The sequence below is a fragment of the Euleptes europaea genome, chromosome 11 (assembly GCF_029931775.1).
Source record: "Euleptes europaea isolate rEulEur1 chromosome 11, rEulEur1.hap1, whole genome shotgun sequence".
Lineage (NCBI taxonomy): Eukaryota > Metazoa > Chordata > Lepidosauria > Squamata > Sphaerodactylidae > Euleptes > Euleptes europaea.
Genome location: NC_079322.1, coordinates 1,304,329 through 1,317,090, shown reverse-complemented (window position 1 = coordinate 1,317,090; position 12,762 = coordinate 1,304,329). Strand labels below are relative to the sequence as shown.

Below are 12,762 nucleotides of genomic sequence, written 5' to 3'. Positions count from 1 at the left end.
CTTTATCTTCTCACATAAGCTAGTAATGATTATAGTGAACATTATAGTACTCATTGGTGGCAACTCCATGGTTGGTTGCATATTTTGGGTATAGTTACATAATGGATTCTGCCTTCTGTATCTTTAGTTGGCTGCAATGCTGGGCAGTCTGCCTGCTTCTGTATAAAAAAGCCCTTAGATTTATATTTAGCTTAGCCTTTATCATTTTCAAGATCAGAGAATGTGTTTTTTTTTAAAGTTTGTTTAAAAGGGCACACTTCTCACCCACTCTCTCTTCAAGATAGCCATGTTATAGAATTTCAGCACTCTTGGGATGTGCCCCCAGTACTACATGCTGGCAAAATACCATGGTGTGATAAAAGGCTGAGTTCAAGCCGTTGCCAGTTTAGTCTGTTTCAAATTAGCATTGTGAGACACGCTGGCCTATTTTTCAGTTACCAGGAACAACAATTTTGATTTCAATATGAGAGCCATTTATATGGGTTACAACTAAGCTGTTCACTCCTTACTTGATTAAATAGTTTAAAAACAAATACAAGGTACATACTGACCTTTTTATGCCTTAGGTTTACACAACTAATGTTTTATGTGGTATGTCAACCAAAAATATCATTATTTATTAAGGTTCCTCCTGGCTTCTCTGAGGGTAAGTAGCATATTCATGTCTTTTGTAGTAGAACTTCTTTAACATCTATCTAGCTTTTATTTCAGGTGAGGAACACGGATGTTGTCGTCTAATGATGGTGCCTTCTATTAGTAACACATCCTGCTAAAAATAAAATTCACAATCAAAATCTTGTTTTGTCTCCTGTTATTGAGAATTTAAGGGCCCGTGCCTGCCACTGCTCCAGAGACCTTTTCATTATGCTTGCTATATACTGCAAACACCACCTCCCCCCAATGGAATTTCTAATTTAACTACACATTTAGTTTTATGTCACTTCAAAAAAGTTGACAGCTTGAAGATTGATTTTTTTAATGTATTTAAACCACCCCTTTGCAGACATTCATAGCATATTAAAATGTGCAGAGTTAAAACTGCATTTTAAAATTATAAGAGCGTCGAGTCAGAATTCAAATTAACATTGCTAGCTTTATGGCCTTTTTCATGTGGGCAGTTTGAGGCGATAACTGTAAAAAAAGCAGTTAAAGAACTGTGTCACAGAAGTGATAGTTCATCTCTATAAACCCCAGAACAGGCTAACCAGGGAGTTGTTTCATAAATTTGTTACCTAGCTGAGAAGCGAGGCTTGTAGGCAACACATGAGTGAGTTCTCAGGGGTTGTAACCTATCCTTTGTGACCCTACCCTATCAAGGGAAGTAACGGTGTCCTTCCCAGCGTTGGGGTTATGGCCTGTTTATTTTGTTCCATGGAACTTCCAACGGTATGCTGGGGTACACCATTAGGATTTGGGTGGGGGGACTGAATTCATCCTGGTGTCTTGGGTATGTGTAGTACAGGTCAGCCCCACCCCCTTCAGCTTCTGCCTCGGATTGCGTTCATTTCCTTAGAACTGAGGGGGGATTCTCTGAGAACTAAACTGAGCCCTGTTTGTAGGTCCTGCCTCTACTGCAGTGTGTGTCCTGAGTTCAGCTTGGTGCAACAAAACTTGGTGTCTGGGGTGAACAGTTACAGTTCTCTGCTTGATCAGACCCTCTAAGAACTGAGCCGGCTTCTATCTAGATAAACCCGTGTTGGATGCTTGTTGTGACAATCCCAAAATAGCAGGGTAGATTGCCATTAGTCCATAAGTGTTCATTTATCATGCTTTGGGAGTGAGTGTATTAGTGTGAAATCTCATGCTATTCAAGCCCAATTTCTGGGCCATGGGTAGATCATGTAACTTGCATATATTTGCATTCAAAAGTATTTTATCTTGCAGTGAATTTGGGCTAGAAAAAGCTCCACTCAGTTTATTGTTTAGTTGCCACATGATGATAGATTAATACATCATTACAGGCAGCACCTTTATTTTTGTCTAGCATCAAGACCTCTGCCACGCAAACCCCAAGTTCTGGGATCTAAAAGGGCTACTTTAGACATGTCCAGTCCCCGCCCCCCTTGAACAGCAGCCCTCACACCTTGCAACTTTTATAGACAGTTCTGGTGAGTTTCCGAAGTGATTGTCAGTGCGTCAGGACAGGGTGCTGCTCCAGAGAAATAAGTCTGAAGCCCCCTGGTTAGCTGTGCAATTCTTGGGAATTCTGTCCCTAGTACAGGGAGGTGCTTAAATTTGTCACTGGAAGTCATTAGGTAGTGAAATAGGGAAACGGCTGTCACAGTGATGGCTTGTGACTGACTGACACACCCTCAGGAATGAACATAATTTTAACTAGTGGCATATGCACCCACTAGGGAAAAGGCCAGGATGCGTGGCATTCATTTCCTCCTCCCCCATTTATCTGGGATTTTGTGCTAGTCACTCAAACATTTTCTTTCTTAGGGACTCCAGAGAAAACTTAGCAGCCATGCCCGTCTGTGAGCTAAGATGCTCTTGTGGAGCCTTTTGTGGGGCAGGGGAGGGGGCTTTCTCTTCTCGTTCTTGCTTCCGGTGCCCAGGACCCCTGCTTTCTTTTGGCTTTGCCAAAATAATTAGAATACAATGAGTGTGTTAATGTTGCAATTGTCAGCTACCACCTGCTTCTCCCCTTTTGGCAACTGTGGATATAGAAAGTGGACTGTAGAACCAGAACATAATCCTCTTCTTCCAGTGGGTGTGCCTTCCTGCTTATAAAGTTAACCCACTTTTTAATGTTCATTTTATATTTACTCTCAAGGCAGAGCAGAGGTTCTGGTGCTGAAGCTTCTTCAGAACTTGAGATGATCTAAATTTTCCCACTTGGCAAACTTGTCTAAATAGGCATTCTATGTTTATCCTGCACATTTCTGTAATCTTTACCTCTACAGGCAGGGTTGTTTAAAAAAACATTTCTGTGCAAGCAGTCCAGAGTGTAGCATAAACAATTGGGTTGTACAACCTTTTTTTTACCAATTTATGCAAAATTGCATAAAGCATTTTATTTGCAGTTGTCATGAAATTATTTGGTCCCCTCTATATCTTCTGAGACTTCAGTAGGTGCTGCCCACACATTTTCAAGCATCACTTCACAGCTGAATGGGCTAAAAGCTTTTTCAAAAACAAAACAGCTGCACTCTTTTTGTGCTTTTGTGGAGTTGCAGGTCCTTACTCAGTTGCCCTCACGTGCTCATTTTAATCATTGCATAGGTAAAAAATTGTTATAAGTTCTACAAACCTGTTACCTGATTCCATCTATTCCTTCACGTCCACTTATGATTGACTGTTAACAAAATACAAAACCTTTGCTACATCAAGTTTTCTCCAAAATGCCTTGCTTTCTCTAATATTTTTCCCACATACAGTTGAGTTCCTTAATGCATTGATCACACTAGGGGTGGTAAATTATTTTTCTGTTATACATGAAGCAGCCTTTTACCTTCAAATGTATCTCTACTGCAGCACATGAGTCTAGGTCCAAAGTAGTCAGGGTATAGCCCAATTCCAATATTTGATTAGTCAAGTTTAGATACCTGTGTGGTACCATTAATTCTAGCATTAAACACTGCTCAGCATTTCTGCTTCTTTAGAGCATTGATTAAATTGCATCCCAGTCAGAAGGGGGTAAAATGAACTGCACCGTTACTATACTTTTCATATTTGAATGTAACCTTTGGTAAACCAGTCTGATTGTCAGAAAACATACTGACTTCTATATTTTCCCATCATTATCCCTTAAGAAGATTCCGTATGGAAGTTGGGTGGTGTTCCTTACTTATATAATCTTTTAACAGAGCTAACAAGCCCCCACCCCGTCAACTGTATTTTATCCACCTTTTCCTGACACATCTCACTTTTAACACAATACTATATGTAGCAGTATTCATTGCATCTCCAGCATGTCTTAGAAGGAGGATACTTTTTAATATGACTTGTATTCAATACCATCAATGAAAGAGTTTTAACAAAATTATTTAAAATTAACAAATACGAGAACCATCTGTTTTCCTCAGGCTAGCCTTATCTTTCGTGGAAAGATTTTTTGAATTACTTTCCCATTTAGATGAAGCTTTATCTTCTGCCACACTGCCCTGAGATCCTTGAAGGAAGAGTTGGCTAGAAATGCATTATGTAGTAGAATTTAATCAAGATCTTACATATATTAGAAAATAGTCAATTAGTTTTAGTAGGCCTTTCTTAAAATCTGTTCAATACCATATAACTCCCATGCAATCCTTGAAACCATGCAGAAATGTATCCCCAGTAAATACATTTGATTGCTGAGAATGAGTCCTCTGTTTATCAAAATATCCTGAAATGAAATTCTGTCTTTCTGTAGTATTTATATCATGTACAATGGGAAAACCCTTTGTTCCAAAAAGAAAAATGATGCTGCTTACACCATTAAATGGAAAGTGTAATTGTAACTAACAGAGCAATTTGATTTTGTATTTATCCCAATTATTGAATCAGCTTTTTATGTAGCAATCTCATTTTTTGTTCTTGGCAACCTAAAGTAGATATCTAATTGTTTCGCTTCAGTATATTAAACAAGGATTCTATCTGAAAATCATAATAACTGAGATGTATTTAGCTATAAGATGTTAGATGGTTTTCAAAATCCTTCTGCCATTTAATATTTAAGTATTTGAAAGATTGAGCCTTGGATTACTTACCGTGAAGGCTCCTTCTGCTCTGAAGAGACAAAGGGAATCTTCAGCTTGGGTTATTGTCCATTCCATGTTATTTTCCTTCTCTTGTTCAGGGAGGCAGGTACAAAAATTCTTAATATTTCTAGTACTTCTAGTACTTCCTGTCTCCCGGGGGAAATAACTCCCCTCCTCCTCCTTCAGCTCCATTCTATTTCAGAGCTCATCCATCAGGAAGAACAGGAAGCCTAAATAATAGCCTCTATCGGATTGACCACCTTAACATGGCCTCCTTTATAACAAACAATGTAAACATTAGAAACTGAAACAGTGGCAAACACAAAACGTATAACAATGGGTCGAAACCAACCAACGTGAGGTAGGGGCGTGGCTCCGCCTCCTCCGCTGTTCTAATCAGAACACGGAATGGACGATAACCCGAGCTGAGGACGCCCTCCTCTCTCAGAGCGAGAATGAACATTACTCAAAAAGGTATATAGCAGTGATTGAGCCCTGCTCAGAGACTTAGAGCGGAGGAAGAAAGGAAAGGTTGCACAAGGGAAAGGAAGATGATCGAGAGTAGAGACCAAAAGCTCTGCATTTTTATACATTTCAGAGACCCAGCATGTTGTAGTGGTCAAGAGCAGTGGACTTTGATCTGGAGAACTGGGTTCGATTCCCCACTCCTACACATGAGCGGCGGAGGCTAATCTGGTGAACTGGATTTGTTTCCCCACTCCTACACATGAAGCCAGCTGGGTGACCCTGGGCTAGTCACACTCTCTCAGCCTCACCTACCTCACAGGGTGTCTGTTGTGGGGAGGGGAAGGGAAGGTGATTGTAAGCTGGTTTGATTCTCCCTTAAGTGGTAGAGAAAGTCGGCATATAAAAACCAACTCTTCTTCCCAGAGAAAAGGAGCGATGAGAAAATAGATGATAGTGTGAAAAAGGGGCAGTAATCTGTGGCCCAGCTAAGGAGGAAGTAGCAATAGTGTAGACATGGGAGGGGTAAATAGAAAGAAGGGAAGAGAAGATTGGGACCCAAATAATAGTAGTAATGTATCAAATTCTCGATGAGATCCTGTCTGCGGGTACTTAAATTTAGAGATTGGAACCATGAGCAGAAAAGACACATCATTCTACAAACCCAAGGAAAGCCCTAGGTTGCAGAAAAATCAGATTTAAAAAATCTTTGGGTGTTAAAACCCCCCCCCCAATAGAAGCAGGGTCTGTATCTTTAAGAAATGGATTCCCTCTGAGGCCTCAGTGGCAATTCTGGGGGTTGCTAGCCCACCACAAAAATATTGCCAGCCTTCAAACCTGGGTTTCTGTCAGTAAGGGGGGATAGGTAGGGCCCTTTTCAGGATTAGTTTGGTGTCCGAGTCCACCCCTCCCCCCTCTTGTCCTAGAAAGGACTCATCAGGACTAGCAGCACCTACTGGACAAATTGCTACCATGCAATTTGCACAACGCACCATGGTAGAGCAGTGGCTACAACTTGATGCTGCACAACTTGCTTGGGTGCAGTGGCAACTGTAACAGGACTTGCATGACTTGCTGGGCCTGGTAGCGGCCACCGCACAACTCACTCGAGTTATTTCCTGCTGCACAACTTTTGCAACTTGGCCAAGCTTTTCCCATAGAGAGGTTGCTGGAAGGAGGGAAAGCTGAGACCCTGTGTGGTGTAGTGTTTAGAGCAGGGGTGTTGAACTCATTTGTTACGAGGGCCAGATATGACACAAATGTCACCAGCTCAGATCAAGAGTGGGGCGGGGGGTGGCTGCCTCAGCTGGCGGGCCCACTGTGGGCTCTCCAGCCCTGATTGGGACTGGGGGGTGACTTTCCAGAACGGAGCCCACAGCGTGTTCGGCAGCCCAGATCGAGGGAGGAGGTGGCAGCTGGTGAGTCCACAGCGGGCTCGCCGGCCCAGATCTGGGGTATGTGTGGCTTCCTTAGCTAGCTCGCAGGCAAGATAAGAGCTCTCAGAGAGGCCAGATCCAGCCCCAGGGGCTTCTCTTTGACACCCCTGGGTTAGAGCTTCTGCCCTGGAAGCTTGCTGGGTGACCTTGGGGCCCTTGCACTCAGCCTAATGTACTTCACAGCGTTGTTGGGATAAAATGGAGGAGAAGCAAGTGACGTAAAGTGCTTTGGCTCCCTGTTAGGGCAAAAGGTGGGGGTACAAATGAAGTAAAGCTGAAGTGCTTGGATAAAAGTTGGTTGATGAATGGGAAGGAAAGAAGTAAGGAAAGGGGAGCAGATATTGGGGCTTCCATGAGGAGCTAGTGTGGGGAAGAGGTTAAAGGCTAAATATTGTGACACCCCCCCCCCCCCGGGTAAGTCCTTGCAGGTTCCCTGCTTGTATTATAATTTGAAAATAAATGTTAGGTTAAACTGAATCTGTTAAAATGGAAGCTGGTAAATGGAAAGTTCTAAAGGAGAAATGTGAGCCACACTGAAAGAGCCACACAAGCGGTCTGATTAAGTGGAAGGAAGAAAAGGTGTTAAAACAGCCAAGCCAAGGAGAAGGTAATTGCAGCAGTTAAGGCAAGAACTGTATGAAAAATAAACCAGTGCCTTTGTAGTAGAAGGAAACAATGAAGATGAGGGGGTGGGTGGATTTTGGTTTGTTTTTTGCTGTCAAGTCACAGCTGACTTATGGCGACCCCGTAGGGTTTTCAAGGCAAGAGAGATTCAGAGGTGGTTCTGCCATTGCCTGCCTCTGCATCGCAAGCCTGGTATTCCTTGGAGGTCTCTCATCCATATACTAGCCAGGGTTGACGCTACTACTGAGATCTGACGAGATCAGGCTAGCCTAGGCTATCCAGGTCAGGGCGACTAGATATTAGCATTGTTTAAAATCTGGAAATGTTACATTTTTGCAACAGCTTGACTTCTACCTCTTCTTTTTTGAAGCTGTCAAGTTGTTTTTGAGAAAGAAGAATATTAGCATTATTTAGGATTAGAGATAAGGCAGAACAGTAGCTTACCTATAGATTATCTTAATATCCAGGCATGGGACATTCAAGCAGGAAGATCAAGCAGCAATAGTAGAAAGGGATGATAAAGATGGATCAGGAGAATAAACTCAGCAGTTAATATTAAAGAATAATAAGAGGGAGGGTGGAAGGGAGAAAGGAAAAAGGAACGGGAGCTTTGAAGGACTCCAGGGGGAGCCCCTCCCAGCATGGTGTAGTGGTTTGGAGCAGTGGACTCTAATCTGGAGAACCGGGTTGGTTTCCCCACTCCTCCACATGAAGCCAGCTGGGTGACCTTGGGCTAGTCACAGCTCTCTTAGAGCTTCCTCGGCCCCATCTACCTCACAGGGTGTCTGTTGTGGGGAGGGGAAGGGAAGGAGATTGTAAACTGGCATATAAAAACCATCTCTTCCCTTCCCTTTAAGAGAAAGGGAACATTTTGAAAGATTGGGAAAGCGTGCATTCAGTAGAACCCCCAAACCAGCATACAAATGATACCCCAAACCCTGTACTTGCAGGTCCTTTATCATATTCTTAATTTAAATTTTATGGGTAGCTTTAAGCAAGTCTTTTGGATTACTAATAGATTATAGCATATTACTTTTCAAGGTTTCCAAAGAAGTGGGCAAATACTATGATTTTATTTTGACCTCGGGAGAGCCATTGTACCCAAACATCTATAGTTAATTTATCCAGGAATTGTATAACCAGTGATTTTAACTTACATAAATAACTACATCAAATTGCTTGTTTAAAATATCATACTTAGTTGTTGTTCGGAACCTTGATTCAAGCAATGTACAGATTTAATCTTCGTAAGAGAGAGGAGGGTCTTCCTAATATTGCTTCATTCTCTGATTTAAGTGTTTCTGACAAATATTAACCATTTGTTTTGTACAAGGTGTATATTAAATAATATTTCCACATCTAATGAAGTTTGCTCTTGCTCCAAACTAATCCATCCCTGGAATCAGATTTCCATTCACCGTTATCAAATGTCTTTGTTGCATTTCTGAACAGGATGATTGCTTTTTCTTTAAAAATCTTTAAATCTTGAACCAAGTTTATGACCCTCTGAACTCTGCTGTTCAATTTTCTACGCAATAGAAGTCCTGACTGCACACAATTATCTTTTATTTGATCAGTTGTATTTTTGTCTACTTGCAAAACGGAAGCCAGTAATTTAGTAAAGACATTGCTGGATAGGACTCAGTATTTGATCTGTCCTTGGGTTTTGGATTTAAAGTACTTGTCTGATTCCACACTAATAAGAATCATATTACAGAGGAACATTAATTTTAAAGCCTTACTAACCTGAACACCAATGTAGAAGCAAAATTCTGATTGCATTGCTTGGTTTTCAATTAGTATCTCTATATCTAATTCCAAAGTATGCCCCCTGCCTGTGGATAGCTAAATCCACAGATAGGAGGCACACTGACCCCAACAGACATTTATGTAGACTTAGTCTGCAGTCTAGGGTCGTTTATGCGTGGGAGTTTTACCTGAGGTTTACCCACACTTTCCTGTTGCAAATCTATGCACCAGCAGTCTCCTCACCCCTTTAAATGCTGCTTTGTAATTGGCTGTAGTGAGAGAAAAGCCCCCCCCCAAAAAAAACTCAATTGCCACATAAAAAAGCATTTTAAGAACAAAAACAAAAAAAGCTATTTGAAAGGGGGGGAACCCAAGCCTCATTTTTAAAAGCCTTTCTTTTGAGGTAAAACTCTCAGAAAGAACTCTGAGGAAGCAGGAAGCATTTGAATCCCTGCCCCTTTACATGCTGCTTTGTAATTGGCTGTCTGCATGCTGTAAGAGAAAACAAGCTTCTGTGTCCCGCGCTTTGCCTTATGCATGGGGATTTCAAGTGGGCTGAGCTCAGGGGAGAGGGAACAGTTGGGTTATTAGAGGGATGGGAAGTCCCGGGATTTGTGAGGGCTGGCAGCGAGGTCATCTCTAATGGAGGGGAAACTACCGAGACAGAGGGGGGTGAACGTGAGTGAAAGTACCCATGCATAAACGACCTAGGTCTGCAGAAAAATCTGAAATTAAAACAACGGGGGTTTAAATCCCACTGATTTTTTTTAAAAAGTGTCTGCCCATGTGCAGACAATGCTCTTGACTGTCAAAATAGCGGTAACCCCACAGAGACCTGGGCCTAGTTGCGTCGGCTGCCCCGCCTGTTCTTGTTCTGTATATGATTCTAAAATCCTCGGTTCCAATTCAGTATCCTTGGGGAACGTGTAAGCAGACAGCCTCTTTCCAAAATATCTGCATCATGGGTATTCCCATATTGTATTACTTGCAACTAAGGTTGTTTCTAGGAAGTAGTTAAGTAACAACGTATCTACTTCCTAGAAAGTACCTGAGTTGCAAATGATCCCGGTTGCAGAGTGCCCCCTTGCTCTGCGGCCATCATTCTAAGCCGACTTCAGCTGCCTTTGAATTATGACACAGCATAGTGGGGGCAGCTACAAAATGGCAGCCATAAAATGGCTGCTGTCGTCACACAGTGAAGACCCGTGTGCTGTGGTGGCAGTTGCTCCCGAAGCGCCACATTTAAAAATCTGCATAGCCAATCAGAAGCTTTACTGGACAAAAGCGCTGCTCTGGCCCTGCCTGCTTTCTGGAAGCACGTAGTGGGCACCCAGAAAGGTGTCTGATGCCAGGGTGCCCACGGCCACCACATTGGGTTTATGTCCGTGTGTCCTGGTGTAGACTACTAAGATCCACGGATGACGTGTTGTTACATTCAAGCACTTGTGAAAATCTTTCTGAGGCATTTCCAGAGAGAGGCCAAAGATTAACTATTTCAGATTAGTTCTGGTTTGGGTTCGATGGATCCCAAAGTGGTTGTTACCGTTCAAGCACGTGCATTTTAGATGAATTCTTCAGTATGCCTCTTGAACTGTCTCAGTTCAGATGGGAACACTTAAATATGGTTCACTCCCATATGTTAGCAAGACAATTTGGAACTTGATCACTGCACAATTTGTATCTATACCACAGATTAGTGGTATAGATACTAGGATGGAGCAGGTTTTAGTGACTGGATGTGACTGGCCACAACACAAGAGTACTGTGAAGAACGATAGAAATAACGTTCAGTATTAAGATTCTAATTCATGCTGTATAATTACAGTGGGTTGTATCAGCTGCTGGAGCTCCTGCCTTCTGCTCCTCAAGCCTTTTAAGGAAAAACAAAGAAGCCAAGACAGAACCCCCCACCCCCATAAATAACACAGAAGAGCTCCCCAGGGAGAAAAATGCATGCTGCTAATTCAGATTTTCCAATCTCTGTATTCATTGATGTTTTGCTCCAGTTAAGATTCATCTAGGTCATGCCCAAGCTAAATCCCTGACCTGGATGGCCCAGGCTAGCCTGGTCTCATCAGATCTCAGAAGCTAAGCAGGGTTGTCCCTGATCCGGGTTGGGATGGGAGGCCACCAAGGAAGGTCCAGAGTCGCTATGCAGAGGCAGGCCATGGCCTAACCACCTCTGGGCGTCTCTTGCCTTGGGAACCCCATGAGGGGTCACGATACGTACCTGTGAATTGACAGTAAAAAACCCCAAGAAAGACCAGATTTTATTCTGGGGCCGGGGGAGGGGGTTGGTCTTGGTCTCTGCTTCAGTTTGACTCCTTATTTGGCTGTTTAACCTCCAGACACCAAACTGAAGGAAGAGAAATGTGATTTAAAAAAAAATTGTAAGGCAGGCACAATGGCCAGGACCGTGGGTCCTTTGGCAAGACCCGTCTCTTTCAGTAACCCCAAAAGTGCTTAGCGCCAGGGGAGTGTGGTCTGAGGAGGAGGCCTGCAACGGGTAACGTACAGAACCAGCAGAAGCGCATCCAAGGTTATCCAAGCAATTGTCTTCGGATGCTGATGACTGATGAAGCATTATTTGACTCCCATTTCCGAACCGCCTTCCTTTCCCCTCCCCCCCCCCATGACTGCCGTTTCACCGGAAGAGCAACTGCTTCTGGGTTGCAGAGGAGTGGAAGTGGGTCTCACTACCTTTGCCCATTGCTCCTGCCCCTGGGTTGAGTGAGGCAGCTGATTCTGCGCTGCCACTCAACCTCTGTGCCTGCTATTGTCACCAGTTAGGCCAGGGGTCCCCAACATGGTGCCCGGGGGTGCCATGGCACCCGTCAACACCTTTCCTGCCGCCCACCAAGTGTTTGTAGAAAGTGGGTGGGGTCAAGCGTGCTTCCTCCCTGATTGGTCAGTGGAGATCTGATTGGCTGCGCAGCTTACAATCCTGTTCCCGCACTGCTTCTCTTGTCCCCCCGCACTTGGCCTTCCTCTCCATGTGTGGTTGGCTCCGCCTCCCACATTGACCATTTGGGGGCTGTGCCCGCCTCCCCGGGTCAGAATTTCCAAGGGCGCCCACAGGCTCAAAAAAGGTTGGTGACCCCTCGGGTTGTGCTCTGCCTAGGTCTGTCTGCCCTGGTTTGATGTCATGCAGCTTTATCATATTTGAAGCAGGAGGGGAAACTGTGTGATGTGTGGCAGAGGAGATGGATGCAGCCTGTAGAGCTACAGGGTTCTGTAGAGCTACAGGCTCGAAGTCTTTGATAGAACCAGCTTTGCAGCACTGCTGGTTCATACATATAGAGCCCCGTGGTGCAGAGTGTTAAGCTGCAGCACTGCAGTCCAAAGCTCTGCTCACGCCCTGAGTTTGAGCCCGACGGATGCCGGTTTCAGGTAGCCGGCTCAAGGTTAACTCAGCCTTCCATCCTTCCCAGGTCGGTAAAATGAGGACCCAGCTTGTTGCTGGGGGTAAAGGGAAGATGACTGGGGAAGGCAATGGCAAACCACCCCGTAAACACAGTCTGCCTAGTAAACGTTGGGGTGTGACGTCACCCCATGGGTCAGGAATGACCCGGTGCTTGCACAGGGGACTGCCTTTACCTAATTCATACAGTGATGCAGGAAGAAGGCATGACTTGAATGTGGAACTGCCTTTTCTTGCTACTGAAGTTCCTAGCTTTTCATTCCTCTGTTGAGCAGGGTCAGGGCTTTGGCTGGTCTTAAAATTTCTAACATGGTGCAACAGCCATATCATAGAAACTGGCACGTTCTCCAGTGAGCTTCCCAGTATATTGAATGACCACTGG

The 12,762-nt window shown here is 43.8% G+C and overlaps 1 protein-coding gene across 1 annotated transcript in view; it reads left to right on the top strand.

The window, feature by feature from the left end:
• The window catches only part of RPRD1A (regulation of nuclear pre-mRNA domain containing 1A), a 49,974-nt gene that overhangs the window by 24,437 nt on the left and 12,775 nt on the right, over nt 1-12,762 (top strand). The gene's annotated exons all lie outside the window — the stretch shown is intronic.